The sequence below is a fragment of the Mesoplodon mirus genome (genome assembly GCF_964341445.2).
Source record: "Mesoplodon mirus genome assembly, chromosome: 7".
Taxonomy (NCBI): domain Eukaryota; kingdom Metazoa; phylum Chordata; class Mammalia; order Artiodactyla; family Ziphiidae; genus Mesoplodon; species Mesoplodon mirus.
The window spans coordinates 47,302,087-47,320,648 of record NC_138983.1 but is presented as its reverse complement, the minus strand read 5'-3'; the positions used below and the strand labels follow the sequence as shown (position 1 = coordinate 47,320,648).

Sequence of the window (18,562 nt, the reverse complement as noted above, 5' to 3'; positions counted from 1 at the left end):
AGCACCACATTCATTAGGTAGGTAGGTTGACGGCATTTAATGACCTTCATGAATAAAAAAAGAATGTTTTATGATTGCATTTAGATGCCAGAAAATTGTGAACAGTATGAGCACACTTCCTACAGAAAGTAAATAATAGTCTTGTCACTTCTTCTATGCTGCAAAACTGGAAAAACAATCCAAAACACAGCTAATTAAACTTGGAGTCAAGAGTTTTAATAGAAACTGTTACCAAGCCCACCCAGTACAATTTTATCCAGGAAGTATTTTACTTTTTCAATGGAAAGAAAAAGTGAGTACTGCCTAAGGCTGAAGAACTAAAGAACAGATAAATTATATAAACTGTGAATCACACAGACACCAAAGTTTAATCTAATTTTGCTATAGAGCATTGATATTTGGCTAACAAATATTTTATTCTAGTCTATCTCATTCTCAGTGTGATATATACTACACAATTAGCAAGTAAGCACATCTATTCAAAGGTAGCCTCATTTGTCTTATACTTTTGGTTTTGTCTTTGTTTTTCTTTGTCTTATACTATTTTTAGCATCAGAAATTTCACGACATCACAATCTAAATAAATTTGAGGCATTGAGTGAATCATTAAACTTCTTGAATAGGTTTCACAGAAGCAAAAAAGGAGAAGAAAAGGATGACAATGGTATTGTCTAGCTCTAAAATCTATCATTTTGAACCAGGGGACAGAAATTTTAAGGTTCATATTGAATTGACTCCATATCTGTACTCACATTGTAAAATAAAAAAATAAAGACATGACTGGTTTAGCTTAAAACCCAACTGCTATCATCCAATAGCAGGTTTTGGTGAAACATACATTAGGTTTTCTGTTAATTACACCACTAGTCGGGTGGCTTCTGGCTGGTAACTTCTGCAATAGTGCCAATGTGAAGATAAACAGAGAGTTAAACAATTACCTGGTTAGCTTTTGTGACTGCAAAAAGCTTTTTTTCTCTGCCTCAAAGCCTTTCCCTCTTTCTTATCTTTTGGCAAACTCCTACTCATCGTGGGGTGAGTCAATATTTAAAGGCATGCACCATCGTATGCTTGGCCTTCTTTCCATTCTGTTATGTACTAATTCTAGTGGACATTTGTACACTGTGCATTGTACATATAACAAGTTGAAGACCCCAGCATCCATTCCATCACCACCAACAAACACCCTTTCCTTTTTTTTTTTTTTTTTTGGCCACTCTGCAAGGCTTGCAGGATCTTAGTTCCCCAACCAGGGATTGAACCCCGGGCTCCCGCAGTGAAAGCGCCGAGTCCTAAACACTGGACCAACATCAAATTCCCCACCATCTCTTCCTAACAGGAACAGCTGCCAGACTTTGTTTAGGGGCTCATAAGGTTATGGGGAGGCTGTCTTTATCCTGTCTAAGCTTCAGAATGGGCTGGTGATTTGGCTTTATGTTCAAGGGTAAGCCAGTCCGTTTAAAAGTGAATTTTAAGGACCATTCTCAGGATTGCTTTCTGGCTGGATATGACTAGAAAATAAGTTGTCCAGGAGCCATTGACAATCATTCTGGGACCATGAGGGCAGTTAGTGTTAGGATACAGCTAATACCAAAACAGGCAGCATGCCAAAACCAAAGATTTCTTGAGAACCCGGTGTGCCACAGGATCAGACCTCTGAAGCTGGCTTCACTGCCGTACTTTTAAGTTACAATCACCAATACATTTTCTTTATCGATCAAGCCAGTTCCTCGCAATAGAAAGCAATCTCACCTGTTCCTGTTACGGCACAGCAGGGATCACTCTGTGTTAGAACTGTGGGCTCACATGTCCATCTCTCTTGGATTACAAACGCGTTGAGTTCAAGGATTATGAGTGTTCATTTTTTAAATCTCAGCACCTAGCAGAACATCTGGCACTAGTCTATGCTTAATAAACGATTAATAATAGACAAATAAACAAGCAAACAAGCATATAAAGTAAGCTAATCGGAATTATTCCAGCCAGAAAATATCTTTCCCAAGTATTTTATATTAAAAAAAATTTTGACAGGAGTCCTCCTACCGAGGTAGATACCCACAACATATCCATAACCATTTCCTATTCTAATTCAATTCTCTAAAAATGTTTCTTCTCCTTTTTCCTCCTAATTACATAAATAATGCATGCTCATTATAAAAGTTCAAATGATACATAAAACATAAAAAAGAAAGTAAAAGTCGATGGGGCTACCACCAGCCAATTAAAAGTTTTCAATTCAGAGGTTAAATGATAAATTTTGTTTTGTCCTGTTTCTGCTTGTCAAGTGTGGCACACACCTTAGTCATCACAGAGTCACCAGTTTAACTGTATTTTCAGCTGTATTTTCAGACTGGGGGAACATTTGATATAGGCACACTATGTGCTAAGTTTTAACTGTGCCAGATGCTTTCATGTGGATGAGGGAATATCTATTTACTGGCACATGAGTTATCGCATTTATGTTTTCCCAACAGCCTTGAGACAGGAATTACTTTACTTGCTTTATAGCTAAGGAAAGCAAGGTTGCAAGATTTGGTAGTAGAAAATATGTCCCAAGATGCTTTCTACCTTTTCATCTTGAAAACTACTTTATGAAGGTAAGAGTAACAGAAACAAAAACAAAACAAACAGACAAAAAAATCACTCTGGTAACTGCATAATAGCTTTCACTGCATTAAGAACAAAACAGAACAAAATAAAAGCCCTCGAGATTCTTAATAATTACAGGGATTCTGCTGCCTGGAACTCCTGGACTACTAGTTCTCCTTAGGTGGGTCTTTGTCTCCAATACAACAGAAGATGGAAAGAAGCCATCTTCTGGGAGAATGAGACGCTGGGCAGAAGAAAGGGCTGTAATAATGACAGAAGGCCACACAAAGCCATTGATCATCACCTCTGCTTTTCATACCAGCCTGTACGGCAGGGTTCCGCAGAGTTCCTTCAGGCAGCCTTCATCAGCCCCCAGCACCAAGGGTTACAACAGCAATTTAAAACCGGAGATAAGAAAAGGGCACCTGAAATTACCACTGGACTCTCTGAGCAACTACATTTTCAAGTGGCATAAAGGATAAATGGCAGAGTTTTAATCCAGTTGACCCTAAAGTCACCTTCCAAAGTCAGTCTATGCCTCTGAACTAGAAAAAAGACCAGTATCTAGCCTTGATGGATCAGGTTGCTGTCAATTCCAAAATGGAACTTAAAAAGCTTTTAGTCTGAGGTCTTCATAGCTTTGACCACCTTCTTGTTCAAGTGATTTCTTTTGGTTTAATGGAGAAAAGGTCAAAAGCAAAAACAAACAAAAGCCCCACAAAACCAACCCACTGGAATTTTAGCTTCATTACTCTGAAGTACAGGTAAACATTCTTCAGTGCAGAGTACGGCTGTGCCTAACATTTTGGGGGCCCAAGGTAAGAACACAAATAGAGGCCCCCAGACCTGGGCCAGCCCCTCTTCTCTTCCATAGTTCCTTCCTGCACCGCAAAAGGCCTTTCATGCAGATGTGTGGATATTCCAACTCACAAGTCCAAGCTATGATCAACAAAGTCCCATTCCCTGGCCTCACCCCTAACCCCATGCAAATAGCAACCCCTTGGATTTCCTCACGCCCCGGGGTGGGCACACAGTACAACCCTTGGAAGTGGGCTCAGGATTGTCTGGGGAAGAAATTCCATGATCCTGTTTACCCTGAATGTGGTCTAGAAAGCAAGCTCCCAATGGGCCCATCCTCTTGGCCCAGAGACTCCTCTAAAGACAGAGGAATGCTGCCCAGGTGAAAGGACAATACTAATTCAGGGTAACTTTTAGATCTTATCTTGAATTTGGTAGATTTATGACCTTTTAAAATTTCATGCTTTTTAATACTAAATTTTATACTTTGGTGAGAATTGTAAAGATGACTCAGGAAAAAGTGATCTTGATTGGCACAGACCAAAAATGAGAGCAATGAAAGCCTCCTACTTCATTTTTTTATACCCCCTAAACTCTGATAGAGGTTAAATATGTGGGGAGAGGAATCAAGGCAACTATAGGGCCAAGATTCCAAAATGGAGCCATGTAGAGCTGGGCAAATCCCACTGAATCATTCCACCATGGTGGTTACAGTATAGATTCTAGAATCAGACAGGTTTGAGTTCAGATTCTAGCACTGCCATATGCCAATTTAAATTAGTAGTATTTAAATAAACTTTTCTCTAATCTCGTTTCCTAATTTGATAATGAGAAGCAAAATAGCACCTACCGGGTAGGGTTGTAATGAGGAGTAACTGGGAAAATGCAGGTAAAACATACAGTACAGTGCCTGGGGCGTAATAAATGATATTTATAATTAGGTACTTTAATGCAATGCCAGGGCTGGAATTATGGCCTATTCATTGTTTAGCAAATAACTTAGAAGGCTATGAAATATTATTTGGTATCAGTTTATCTCCATGCTCCCCATTTGACATCAAGTTTATTCTTTAAAAAATTATGTAAAGACATTAGATGCCATTCTAAGAATTAGTGAAATGTGAACTGAAGGGTAATAACTGTGTTTACTAGGTTTCCAAAATAAAAACAAAAACAAAATCATCTGACAGGAGTGTATCTTGCTAACAAGAAAATTTTTTATAATCTTCCTATTTAATGTGCGTATTTCTTTCAAAACCAACATCAAAATGAGCTAATATATTTTACAAAATTCAACTTCTAACCATAACAACTACCTTTTACTGGGTCCCCTTTGTGCCAATCAGTGCACCATTGGTTACACATACATACATCATCTATCTGGTGTAATCTTCCTAACTTCCCCTCCCCAATTTTACAGATAAGGAGAGTGAGGTGGGGACCATGGTGACACAAAGCCCCTGCCCTTTCCATCTGCTGACTGCTGAAGCCAGGTCTTAGAACAGCTCCTATAAACCTCGCCCACTTCTACCCACCCAACCTCTCTCAAAGAAAATCATATGTGTCATGTAGGTAAAATGTTCATGCCTCTTTGGCTTATAACCCTTTTTTAAGAGACATGCTTTTTGGTGTGTACATGTTCTCTCGTCACAGTTCGTGTTCGTCTTGCTGTAAATTTAACTGAGAATAACTCATGCTAAATTTTCTTTTGTTGCTATTGAAAGAGCTTATTCTTGGTGGGTGGAGAAGATGGAAGATGGAAAAACCACCACCAAATGAGAAGAAACTCAGTTTATGGAAATTAGTGCATTGGCTTATTTCTCCATAAAACCACACTGAATCAAGACCCAGGTACTGCTGCAAAATAAACCAGGGTCTCTGGCAGGAGATTTTTTTAAATGTAGTACAGTAAAATTCAACATGCAATACATCACAAAGGTACTTTACAACTGTATTGTTCTTGGCATTAAGATATATTAACACTTTTAGGAACCTTCAGCTGTGTGTCCTGAGCTTTACAAGCATCACGTGCTGACCAGACCATCAAACGCAGATGTTGGTTTATACCTGCAATGGTTTGCTGAATTTCCTATCTTAATCATTACTGCTATAGCCCAGAGGCTTTGAGCTGAACACAAGACAAAAAGACATTTTACAGACCCCTTGTGGGGCAGCCAGTTTGTAGATCAGAAACCAAGTCTCAGGTTACACACCCCTAAGTGCCAACCATAATACATCACTCCTCTGCTCTTTAAGCAGAACTTATTCAGAGAAATGGAAAATATGGAAAAGCTATTTATGGACAAAAGAAGAATGCCTGGAAAATGTGATCCTGAAAAAAAGATACATTCCATATTCCAAATTTGCCAAGTTTTGGTGCAATCAGAAAGTGTACTAGGAAAGAAGAAACAACTTTATTGGAAGTATAGTGGTACTGATGACCAAAATATTTATCAAGAAAAAGCAAAGAGCAAGCTGGTGGGGGGAAAAATGCATATTTTTTTCAAGGAGATGCTAAAACGAGTTGCTTTCCTTGAGGATAAAGAGGATGTTCTTGTCAGATCTACAGATTGCACATCTAAAGAGAAAGTGCAATTATGCATAAAGTAAACGCTTTGGACAGACAGTTATGGGTTCAGAAGACAGTAGCTCCTTGCCAGTGAAATATAGCAAATGTCAACAAGCCAGACACACTTGAAACATTCAGAAAAATGTCTTGCTATTCCTTTCCATACATAATATGCCATATGACACCACAGTTAAATCTGCTACTGCAAAAAAAAAAAAGTACGTCAAGCTGTTGGTTTCCATGAGATTTGGACAGAGGCAAACAACACGGCAGAAAGGAGTCCAGGAAGGTACAGCTTTCGCTTCTTTCCTTCTGAGGAGGAAATGACTTCCTACAGCTAGCTGATCAGGAGTTAGCGCTCACTCTGCTTGGAGCCAGGACATGGAGCATACCCAGATGTGGACCAAAACACAGCTTCAGGTAATTATTAACAGGAATAGGAAACTAGAGAAAACAGTCCCAAGTTACGCAAATACAACTGCCATGCTTTCTGCATTTGTCTGTCCTGCGGGTGGGATGTACAGCTCTTTCCATAACGATCCAGTCTTTTCTTTTCCTCCTTCTCCCACACCACCAACAGGCATGCCAAATGCAAATCTGCTCACATTCTGATCCCATTCCGGCAAAACGCAGGGACTACCACCATAACGAGTCTCACAATAATCTCCACAATGACAATTATTCAGAGTCCCTCAGTTCTGTTCACACAAAAGATTGCAATTTGAATCTTGCCTTGCATAGGTTCAGCTCTGTCGGAGCTGGTTACCAGGCAAACAGTCTGTTTTAGAATTTACCGATTGCTGGGGAGGGTAAGCTGGGGGGTGGGGATGGACAAACCGCCCTGTACATACCTCCTTTTGGCAGCTAGGAAAAACAATTTCATGACAAAGAGACTTGTTCTTTTCAAAGCTCACCCAACAGATGAAACTGACAGAATGAAACCAGAGAAACTTTAGCAACCAAAGAAAGCAGCCTTCCAAGGATCAAGGTGAATAATTGATTTGTCGGCTTTTGTTTCATCTTTTAAGCTATTTTGCTCATTTAATAGAATTGTGGAATTTGTCAGAAGCCCAAACACTGACACACACTTCTGACAGCAAGTGCATATTCCAAACTACAGATTCATTTGCCAAGCTTATTCAACAACGATTAGCTGCAAAGCCAGGGAACTTACCGAGCACAAAATTATTGGAACAAAGCAGGGAGGAGGCAGGAGGCACCAAAGGCAGCTTCTCCGTCTCCTTGGTGCCAGGTTCTCCTGTCTGCCGTCCAGTTCACACTTGCCTTTATAACTAAGACTCCGGCAGAACTCACTAGCAAAACCTGATGAATTATAAAACAGCCCCTCCTAGGCTCTCATACTTTACATCACAGGGGGTGACCATGCAGCGTCTTCTCTCCCTGGGTACGTATATTTCCTTGTAACTCATCCTGATAAATATATCAGCCTGAGAAGCAGTGACAGTAATCGGTGTTTGGGATGTACCAGCATTAACCAATAAGACGCTTTCCCACCATCAGTACCGCACCCCATCCTCCACTTGTGTTCCCCCACACCTTGTTAAGGTGGATCCACCCAACCCAGTGGGGGGTAGGCAAAGATGGCAAAACGTGGAGGAAAGCCCCTGAGTCTCCAACGCACACAGAGCGAGGCATACTACTCAGGTTTAATTCTCATTAATAATTCTGTAAAGATCAGCCCTCATATTTGCATAGCCTGTCACAGTGCACCAAACACTTCACTCTCCCTGAGCCCCTCAGCAACCAGGAAAGGTTCAGCAGTGCTACAGTATAAATGAGCCACCCGAGAAGTTAAGTGACTTTGTCCGATGCTCACAGAAATGGAGGATGCAAGAAGCCCTAGAGTTTCGGGAGTTCAACCCGCTAGCTGTGCAGATGAGGAACCCATAGCAAGAGAGAGAAAATGACCTGCACAGGTCACAGTTTCCAAATACAATTTGAGCTTGACCCCGAACCCCAGGTCTTCTGATGTCAGAACAGTGTCTTTCTATCCTATCCTACTGTGCTACCTCTAGAGCAAGGAAGCCCTGAAAATCGGGAGACATGCAGAAATCAGGAACAGTACCATTGATTGGCCAAAAATCATTAAGAGGCAGGTAGCATGGAGGAGCAGTGCCTGGGCTTTTTGTTTCCTCTCTGACAAGGTCAATATAACCTCTTTAGGTTCACTGAATACCAACACTAGAAATCATGTTTTTGATAATAATAGCTATTATTGAGCACTTCTCATATGCCAGGCAGTGTTTTAGGTGCTCAGCCTCATTTAATCTTTATTTAATCTTCAAAACATTTCTAGGAGGTAGGTATTATCATAAACAACATATTGCAGATGAAAAAGCTGAGATTCATAGAGGTTAACACATCCAAGTAGGATCCCAGCTGCTAAGTGGCAGGGCTGGAATCAACTCCAGGCAACCTGGTTTCAGAGCCCACACTCTTAAACATATCCTCCTATCCCAAGCAGTGTTTCACATTCAACTGTAGGGGCAGACGAGCAATGCAAGCAGATTTATTTACTATGGCCTTTAGTAGAAATTACAGAAAGAGCATAGGTTTAGGAACCAAACAGCCTTGTGTTTAAACCTTAGCTTTGTCACTGATTTACAGTAACATGGGATGCTTTATCTATAAAATGGGTATGCTAATTTTTACCTTGCAAGATTAAATACATCAAGAAAATATAGTGCCTGGTTTATAATGCATACTCCCAAAACTATTGGCTATTATTCTTACCACACTTCTTTTTTGGAAAATGGATTTCTGCCTCACCTTCTCTTTAAAGTGTCTTTTTCCATGTCAACTACTATTTGCCAAGGATTCTGTTAAGACTGTGAATCTGCCAGCCGGTGAAAAAAGGGAAACAACCCCAGAGAGGTCTATCACCCAGATTGAAGAACATCACCAGGAATATGGGTACTTTCTGCCAGAGAATGGCAGGCCTGGGGGCTCAGCTCTAGGCTGCCTGTTCAGGTCCCTAGCTCTCTACTTCACTTCTGCTATTAGTCAAATGAACTCACCAGCCCAGGAAAGCATACTCTACAGCATGTTGGCTATCCACAGTGAGACTAACTTGGCTTCCTTCACCTGTTTCAAACAAGCGCCTGCCACATAACAACAATGAAATTTTGCACACAGCTGCCTACTGCCACTAAGTCAAGGTGTGCCAAGCAAGGAAACAGGTACTCTTGTCACAAAAGTTCCACTGCAAACTCCTGTCCTAACTCAATATAAACCAGGATTTGGCCACCCGACAGGTTCCAACCAGGTGAGTTCATCCATATGAGACTGCTATCTCCAAGGTATGCAATCAATGTTCCTTGAGAGACATCAGCAGTAGCCCTCTGTGGGACAAGGTGATGCTATAATTTTCCAGGCTATGCAGGATTAAGTATGAGAGACTTTCTTAGCTCTGTGTTTCTAGAGAATGACCGAGTGGGCAACTTAATTTGCTCACATATGGACTACTTTCTCCTTGTTTATTTTTTCCTCTAAGCATCTTACTAGGGGATATGGAATATACGTAGATGAGGTGCCCCCTCTTTCATGACCGTAACACTAGACACTGTAGAAGCAGAGGTATGCAACATAATTAGAGGGTCAGGGGGAGAGGGACTTGGGTTTCTAAACTGGTAAGAAAAGCCAGGTGTAAACACCGTGTGTAGCAAAGAGTAAATAATGAATAACTATGACTACAAGATAAAGGGTTACTTGCAATATCAATATGTGGGTTATCCACATATGGCTTGATGTGGCTTGGTCTACTCTAAGTCCTTCCATGATTTTCAGCTCCTTGATCTACCATGATCCCCCAAAATCCCCTTCAGAGCCATCCTCCCCCTGCTGCCTGGCTATTCCACCATTATGTAACACCCCATGAAAAATGATTGTGGAGGAGTCTTCATACAGTTTTTGTATTATAACACACTGTTCTGTCCCCATCAAGGATCATCATAACACATATTCTGTCATAATTACCACCTCATGCCACCAACTGCTCCCAGATGTAATGAACTATGTGGAGCCTGGAAGTACTTTGCTTATATTAGTGACAGTGCTAGTATTTACTGACACTTATTATGGGCTGGCAATGAGTTAAAACTTTACTTGCATCTCTCATTCAACCCTCACAACATTTTTTTAAATAGATTTATTGATTGATTGATTGATTTGTGGGCTTTCTCTAGTTGCAGCGAGCGGGGCTACGCTTTGTTGCGGTGTGCAGGCTTCTCATTACAGTGGCTTCTCTTGTTGCGGAGCATGGGCTCTATGCGCGTGGGCTTCAGTAGTTGTGGCTTGTGGGCTGTAGAGCGCAGGCTCAGTAGTTGTGGCACACAGGCTTAGTTGCTCCGCGGCATGTGGGATCTTCCCGGACCAGGGCTCAAACCCTGCACTGTGTCCCCTGCACTGGCAGGCGGATTCTTAACCACTTCACCACCAGGGAAGCCCTCAACTCTCATAACATTTTGAAGTGAGCTGCACTATTATCTCTACTTTGTAGATGAGGACTCTGTGACTGGGGAGGTTAGCTGACTGGCACAATCAGAAAAATGACTGAAGTTCTAAGACTGCAGAGCCCACTCTCTTAACTATTATATTCACTGCTTCTAAGAAATTGAGATAACAGAGAACATAGAATGTAAGTGTCCACTCTCAGTGTTTTTACCTCTTCACATCCCATTCTTGCCTTAACTGACTTCAGTCAGGTTTCACCTTCACCATTCCACTAGAGTTGCTTTTATTAAGGTAAATAATGATATGTTCACCAACAAAAGCAATGGCCAGAGTGGAGTCCTCAGTTCACTCAATCTCTCCACAGCTCTTTGACACAATGACTTGTATCTTCCTCGAGTCAACCACTTTTTAAACTTGGTCCCTGAGACCCCCCTGGTTTCCCTCCTACCTCACTAATTCATCCTTCTCAGTCTCCTTTGCTGAGTCCTTCTCCACTTCCTGATCTTTCAAGTTTCTTGTGTCCCAGGGCTCATCATTAGACCTTTCTCGTTATACTCACTCCCTAGGCCACAACATCCAGTATCAAGGCTTACATGCCATCTATGGATTAAAGGCTACCACATGTAGATCTCTAGTCCCAGCCTGTGCCCTGAATGCCAGACTTTCATATCCAGCTGCATCCCACATCCTAGCATCTCCATTTGACCGTCAAAACTAAACCTGTGGTCCCCACCCCCTTCCCATATTTATTGTACTCCTAATATGTACCATTTCAAAAAATGGCATAATTGTTCATCAAGTTGCTCATTCTTGGTTCTTTTAAAAAAAATCTTATATCCCACATCTTATTCACCAGCAACTGCTGTTAATTCTGTCTTCAAAATATATCCCCAATCTTTTCTCCATCTCCACCTCTGCTCCCCACTCTATATCACGATAATCTCTCACATGGATTTCTGCCCTCACCTAATTGGTTTCCTTCCTTTGACTACTGCCTTGCTACAAATCACTGTCTACACGGCAAGCAGGTTCTCTTAAAACAAAAATCAGACCCCAGCATTCCCTACTCAGCTCCCTTCTGTGGCTCCCCTTTCACTTAGGATTTACTCCTTCACTGCAGTCAGGATTCTGCTCACATGTCTCCTCATGCAAGAAATAACACCCTGACATCCTGTGTAGAACATCATCTTCTATCCCTCCATTATTCTCTACTCTCTTATTGGACTTCGTTTTTAATTTATAATACTTATCTCTACGTAAATTTATATTACATATTTATTTGTTTATTTTATTAACTTTTGCTTCCCTCCACTGGAATGTAAAACCAGGGGCCTTGCCTAATTCATTCATGGCTGAGTCTCCAGCGCTAGAACAGAGTCAGCCACATACACGTATTTTAAATATTCATTAAGTAAATGTGTTCAAAGTCACATCTTCATTACTTTTTTTTTTAAGATTTATTCATTTTATATTTTATTATTGCTGCGTTGGGTCTTTGTTGCTGCACACAGGCTTTCTCTAGTTGCGGTGAGCAGGGGCTAGTTGCAGTGTGTGGCCTTCACATCGCGGTGGCTTCTCTTGTTGCAGAGCACGGGCTCTAGGTGCACAGGCTTCAGTAGTTGTAGCACGCGGGCTTCAGTAGTTGTGGCTCACGGGTTCTAGAGCACAGGCTCAGTAGTTGTGGTGCATGGGCTTAGTTGCTCCACCACATGTGGGATCTTCCCGGACCAGGGCTTGAACCTGTGTCCCCTGCATTGGCAAGCAGATTCTTAACCACTGCGCCACCAGGGAAGTCCTTCACTACTTCTTGGTTACATATCCTTGCATAAATTACTTACTGTCCCTAAGTTATAAATTCCTCAATTATATATTTTCTTAAAAAACAAACAACCCTTACAATCCCTGGTACTTTACCTTTTTTTTTTTTTTTTTTTGCAGTATGCAGGCCTCTCACTGTTGTGGCATCTCCCGTTGTGGAGCACAGGCTCCGGACGCGCAGGCTCAGTGGCCATGGCTCACGGGCCCAGCCGCTCCGCAGCATGTGGGATCTTCCCAGACCAGGGCACGAACCCATGTCCCCTGCATCGGCAGGCGGACTCTCAACTACTGCGCCACCAGGGAAGCCCTTTACTGTATTTTTAATGTATTCAACCTCTCCTGAATGACTCTGATACAAGAATTCCATGAGTTTGGTTAGTGTCATGGGTTAACCTGTATTTCCCCCCCACAAATTCATATATTGAAGTCTTAACCCCCCAATACCTCAGAATGTGACCTTATTTGGAAACAGAATTGTCTCAGATGTAATTAGTTAAGAAGTCGTACTGGAGTAGGGTGGGTCCCTAATCCAATGTGACTGACTGGTGTCCTTATAAAAGGGGTCATTGGAAAAAATAAATAAATAATAAATTAATTAATTACTTTTAAAAGGTGGGGGGGTCATTGGGACACAGATGTGCAACAGGGAGAAAGGCATGAAAAGATTGGAGATATGTTGCCAAAAGCCAAGGAACTACCAGAAGCTAGGAGAGAGGTCTGAAACAGATCATTCCCTAGCGCCTTCAGATGTAGCATGGCCCTGCAGACACTTGGATTTCAGACTTCTGGGCTCCATAACTGTGAGACAAAAAATTTCTGGTGTTCTAAGCAATACAGTTCGTGGTACTTTGTTATGGCAACCCTAGGAGATTAATACAGTCAGATATTATCCTCATCTGACACATGAAGAAATTGCAGCTCAGAATAGTTGAATAACTTGCCCCAGGTTTCACAGCTAGGAATCAGTAGGGCCTGGATTTAAACTGAGAGCCGTGTGACTTTAAAGCCTGCTCATAGCAGTAGCAGTGGTTCTCAGAGGCTGGTCCCCAACCCTTGTTGGTCTAGAAAGAATGAGAAAAGTAAATAGAATGCAGTGATTTTTCATCAAGCTAAAATGACCTTTCTTTATTATGAGATTATGTCTTTTCTACTCTGTTTTTTCTTACTGTTTTTGCTATTAAAAGTTGTCTTTTTATTTCTGAAATGATGATGAAAATAGATCGTGGTTTTTTTGTCTTGTTTTTTAATGTCCTTCATTTTATTGGCAAGATAAAAATTTGGCAACTCTGTTGGCCTATAAAAGTTTGTTCTGAAGCGTTTCTGGTCTATGAAATGTAAAAATCTGGGAACAACTGTTCGAATGCTGTCCTTTTTCAGCAAGCAAGAAAACCCTTCATATGTAGCCATATTTGGTGGTAGGAAGAAGAAAGCTTTTCTCCCCATCAGCTGAAAAGGTCCCTCCCTGCTCATATATAAGCTGTCTGTGCTAATGGTCATAAACTCTCATCTTATTACCAACAAATTAATTTGGTATAATGCTATGCAACAAATTTGTTTAAGAATTTAACAATATTCATTCATAACTGAATTCAACAAAATTCAGACTTTTTCTTAGTCTTGCCCTCTCCTTCTTCCTTCTTTCTTAGTGAAGATTTTCTATTTCACTAAATTCTTGACTTGCTTTTGACTTGATCCATATTCTTTTGGGTTCAGGACCTGTGGATTTGTGCAAACATCTGAGGATTAAATGAGATCACCTTGGTTAAATATCCGGAATATTGCAAAAGCTTTCAGTAAACGCTAGTTCCCTTTAAAGAAAGAGGTAAAGCTTTATGCATCCAGGAGGGAAATGGCTTTAGGACCAAAGGAGATTTAGAGCAACTGAATGACTTGGCAAGATGGGCCAACATGAAGAGTGTTAATGAACTCTATCCTTTTGTTGAGCTTCCAGTGATCATAAGATAGTTTACAGAAATTGTGCTCATCTATTTTTATGAACTCATGTTCATGACTATGTGTGGGCTTATATATATGCTCACATAAAGATACACAGAGAGAAACTGGAATATACTGATAAATCATATACATCACTAATATAAATGTGATTGGTGTGAGAGTAGGTACCCTCTTCAGAAGGAGAAACCCAGAAAGAAAAAGCCTTCACACATATAAAAGTTTACTTCCTTTGTTTTACCATGATCTGGTCCCCTATAATCTAATTCATGTCCACCAATTTGCCCTATCCTGGGAAACCTTAATAAAGACAAACTTCAACCCATCTCTTTGCCGAAGTTATCTCAGACTGCAAATCAATGATGGAGGAATTTCTTCATTCCATAAATATTCATGGAGGGTCTGTTATGTCTCAGGCACCTTATTACCACGTTGGATGGCAGGAGGTCAATACAATCAAGGTCAGATTTTCTATCCCCTAAGGGGCTTTCAGTCCAGGGAGTAACAAGCAGATAACAACTAATCACACAGCTAGCATATTTTATAAGGACTCATTAGGGTGCTATAGATACCTAGAGGAAGGGCATCTCACCTAGTCTGGGAGGTGAAGTCAAGAAGGCTTCCTGGAGGAGGTGATGTCTAAGCTAAGTCTTGATGGATGACTGACTAGGATATATCTAATTAAGAAGATTTCTAATCAGAGTGAGAAGCATGTGATGTGCAGAGGTCAGCGGGTAAGGGGTTGATCATGGATCTCTGGGGGAGTAGTATTTTATCCATTTACCACTGAATAAACTAAGTACACGTGATGGAAAAAAGACTAACTTCAGAGTTTAGGAATACCAGAGAATAATCATTCCTTTTTCATGAACTTTTTCAATGCAATGAAGGTTGAAGTGGTAAATGTCATGCTTTATAGTTAGTCCTGATTCATTCAAGCTGACCTTTACAAGTTGCTTATCCTCTCTGAATTGAACTTGGTTCCTCATCTATAAAATGGAGATAATTGTACTTAACATACAGCTGTTAAAAGTGTTATTCTGAAATTTAAAATGTGAAATATCTTGCTTCCCACCTGCCACAAAATAGACACCAGAGTAACTGTTAATTCATGTCCTAAAAACAGTTGCCTCATTCTGAATAAGAACCTACATCACTCATACCAAACCCTTCTCAACCAGCTTTCTCAAAACTTTGTCAACATCATTTAAAGAAAATATGAGCACACCTTCCATTATCTGAATATTTATATATTTACAAATTGTAGGATGTACAACCATATTACTATGGCACAGTATGTACATTATAAATCCTATACCAAAACAGAAATTTAAAGGCTGAGGTGAAAAGTTAATATAAAGAGAAAGACTATCATCTTGCATACCCTTAGGATGCATATACCCACTTTGGAGAAGAACATGAGCTCCTAGACAGAAAAGACCTAAACTCATTTATTCATGTAGCACCTAGCAGCACAGACCAAGTACAGTCAGCCCTTTGTATCTGTGGGTTCCACATCCATGATTCAACCAACGCTGGATCAAAAATATTTGAAAAAAAAAGTTCCAGAAAAGTTCCAAAAAGCAAGACTAGAAATTACCACACCAGCAACTATTTACATAGCATTTACCTCGTATTTACAACTATTTACATAGTATTTACATTGTATTAGGTATTATAAGTAATCTAGAGATGGTTTAAAGTATATGGGAGGATGTGCATAAGTTATATGCAAGTATTGGGTTGGCCAAAAAGTTCGTTCAGGTTCTTCCGTAAGATGTTATTTTATATAAGTGACTTGAGCATACTCTAATTTTGGTATCCACAGGAGTCCTGAACCCAATCCCCCAACCAACCAACAACTATACTAAACAATGTCTACAAATTGAAGAGATAATACTGGCATATTAGGAAAAAATTACAAAACTGGTGGCCTCAAAATGTCACTACCTGTCCAAACCAGGTTTTATACTTTTAATTTTAATATATATGTTAATAATAATAAAAGCTTAATATAGTAGAAATGTTAAGTAACCAAAATGTAACTGTCTCCCTTTCCAGATGTTTGTGGCAAGTAGTTAATATATATATTTTTTTAGTTCTAATATTTTTTTTACTGAAGTATAGTTGATAATATATTTCTTTTTTACTGAGCAAATAGTAATAACAACCATTTGCTGAGTACTTATAACAGGCAGACACTCTGCTAATCATTTCACATATTTTTTCTTATTTGGTCCTTGCAGTAATCATGGCACTGCACTGCATCTCTCTAGAGGACACTGAACATATTTCAGTGTAAGTTAGGGGCCTATAAATCATGGCCTGCAGACCAAATCTGGCCCACTGTCTGATTCTGTAGAGTCTATAAGCCAAGAATGATTTTTACATTTTTAATTGGTAGAAAAAAAATCACAGGAAGAAAAATGCTTTGTAGCACATGAGAATTATATAATATTCAAATTTCAGTGCCCATAAATGAAGTTTTATTGGAACATAGCCATACCCATTCATTTAGGCATTATGTATAGCTGCTTTTGCACGACAATAGCAGACTTGATTAGTTGCAGTAGAGAACAAATGGCCCATAAAACCTAATATATTTAGTGTCTGACCCATTACAGGTTTACAATATGCTGACCCCTAGTGTATGTGAATGGAGGCCTCTGGAATTATGCAGGTTGGGAGTGCAGGGTTGTAAGTCACGGTCCAGGTAACAATCCTATATGGAAATGGAGGCTCAGAGAGATTAAGTCATTTGTCCATGCTATTAGGAAATGGCAGAACCAGAGGCTTTTAGGGCAGACTTTTAAGGCTGAAATGAGCCCCTGATTCTACATAGAGTTCAGACCCTTTTTTTCTGATGGTCTCTTCTGGCTATATGATTATGAGCCACTGCCAATACAACTTCCCCACTGCCTCCTTGGTCTTCTCTGTGCTCTCATGCCCAGATTTCAATATCTTTATGGCTAACAACAGGGTAGAGTGGGGAAGGGGTCAATGGAACAAAAGCACAATTCACTCCTTCATAGCTACCTCCGTGAGTCTCTCAAAGGCACTCTTGGCCTCTGAGTCTTGAGACTTTGCCGTCTCTGGCTGAGCTGAAAGTGATGAAAAGGACATGTGATGGAATGCTGGAAACCTCATTACTGGCTCTTTGCCTACAGAAACTCAGCCAGCTTATCTTCTTTCCCAAGGAACTTCAAACTTACACTGGCTCAGCTGGTTCTTTCCAGGTGCCTTTAACAAACTGTTCTGCCCAGATGAGATCAGAAGTCAATAGACCAGAATCTGCATATACTTTTCTATCCTGGAGCATATGTCCCTTTTTCCTAACCCTCATTGTTAGAAATCCTCCTAGGATCTCAGCCACTCCTGGGTTATAATCTGGATACTGTAAAACACCAAGTCACAGTATTTCTTCCCGGACAGTATCCCAGAGGGCCAGATACATTAACATAATTTCTGTGGCTGCCCAATTACAGCCAGAATTTCACTTCTAAGCAAGAACAACTAACACTGGCAAGGCATCAACTATGTAAAGTTGTGGGAACAGCTTTCACACAGGCTAATCTCATTCAATCCTCCCAGCAAACAGATTCATTATTCCCATTTTATAGATAAAGACACTAAGACTCAAGAGGAATTAAGCAGTGCATACTTTGTATGCACCTGGTAAGTGGTAGGTCTGGGCTTTAAACCTTGATATCTCTGACTTCTAAGTGCCTATCACTTTAGTAAAGGAGTCCTCCATGAAAAAGTTAGGGTTTTTTTGCCATGATATTCATTTAAAAGCAAGCAAACAAATATCCCTTCCACCTCTTTCCCAAAATCTCTTTCCCAAACCATGGTGTGATTATTCTTTATAATTGGGACACAGCATAGTATGATAGAGTTCAGTGAGAGGCAGGGTTTAAATTTACTGGCAAGTCATTTAAGCAACCGGATCCTCTGTAAATCTGTAAAATGGGAATAACAACCTGTCTACCTTGTACGGTTGTTGTGAGGACTATATAAAAGAATATAGCATTGCATTACATATGAAATGTTCAGAATAGGCAAATCCATCCATACAGAAAAGAGATTGGTGGTTGCGTAGGGTTGCAGTGGGGGCGGGGAGATGCAAGGAAATGGGGAGTGATTGTTAATGGGTATGGTGTTTGGGAGGTGATAATGAAAATGTTCTAAAATTGATGGTGGTGATGGTGTCACGATTCTGTGAATATACCGAAAACCAATGAATTGTATACTTTAAATGGGTGAAAAACATAGTATATGAATTTTAAAATAATGTAGATAAAGTGCTTATTAGCACAAGGCCTGACACAAAGTAAATGCTTTATAAATGTTAGTTGGTCATAATTG

The 18,562-nt window shown here is 40.3% G+C and overlaps 1 protein-coding gene across 5 annotated transcripts in view; it reads right to left on the bottom strand.

The window, feature by feature from the left end:
• The window catches only part of DLG2 (discs large MAGUK scaffold protein 2), a 1,227,261-nt gene that overhangs the window by 182,897 nt on the left and 1,025,802 nt on the right, over positions 1-18,562 (bottom strand). The window contains exon 1 of one of the 5 annotated variants that reach the window (XM_082627353.1): positions 7,128-7,182. The exons of the other annotated variants lie outside the window; for them this stretch is intronic. The gene's annotated coding sequence lies outside the window, so the exon portion shown is untranslated. Of the gene's footprint in view, positions 1-7,127; positions 7,183-18,562 lie in introns of those variants that run through there. 5 annotated transcript variants of the gene reach the window in all.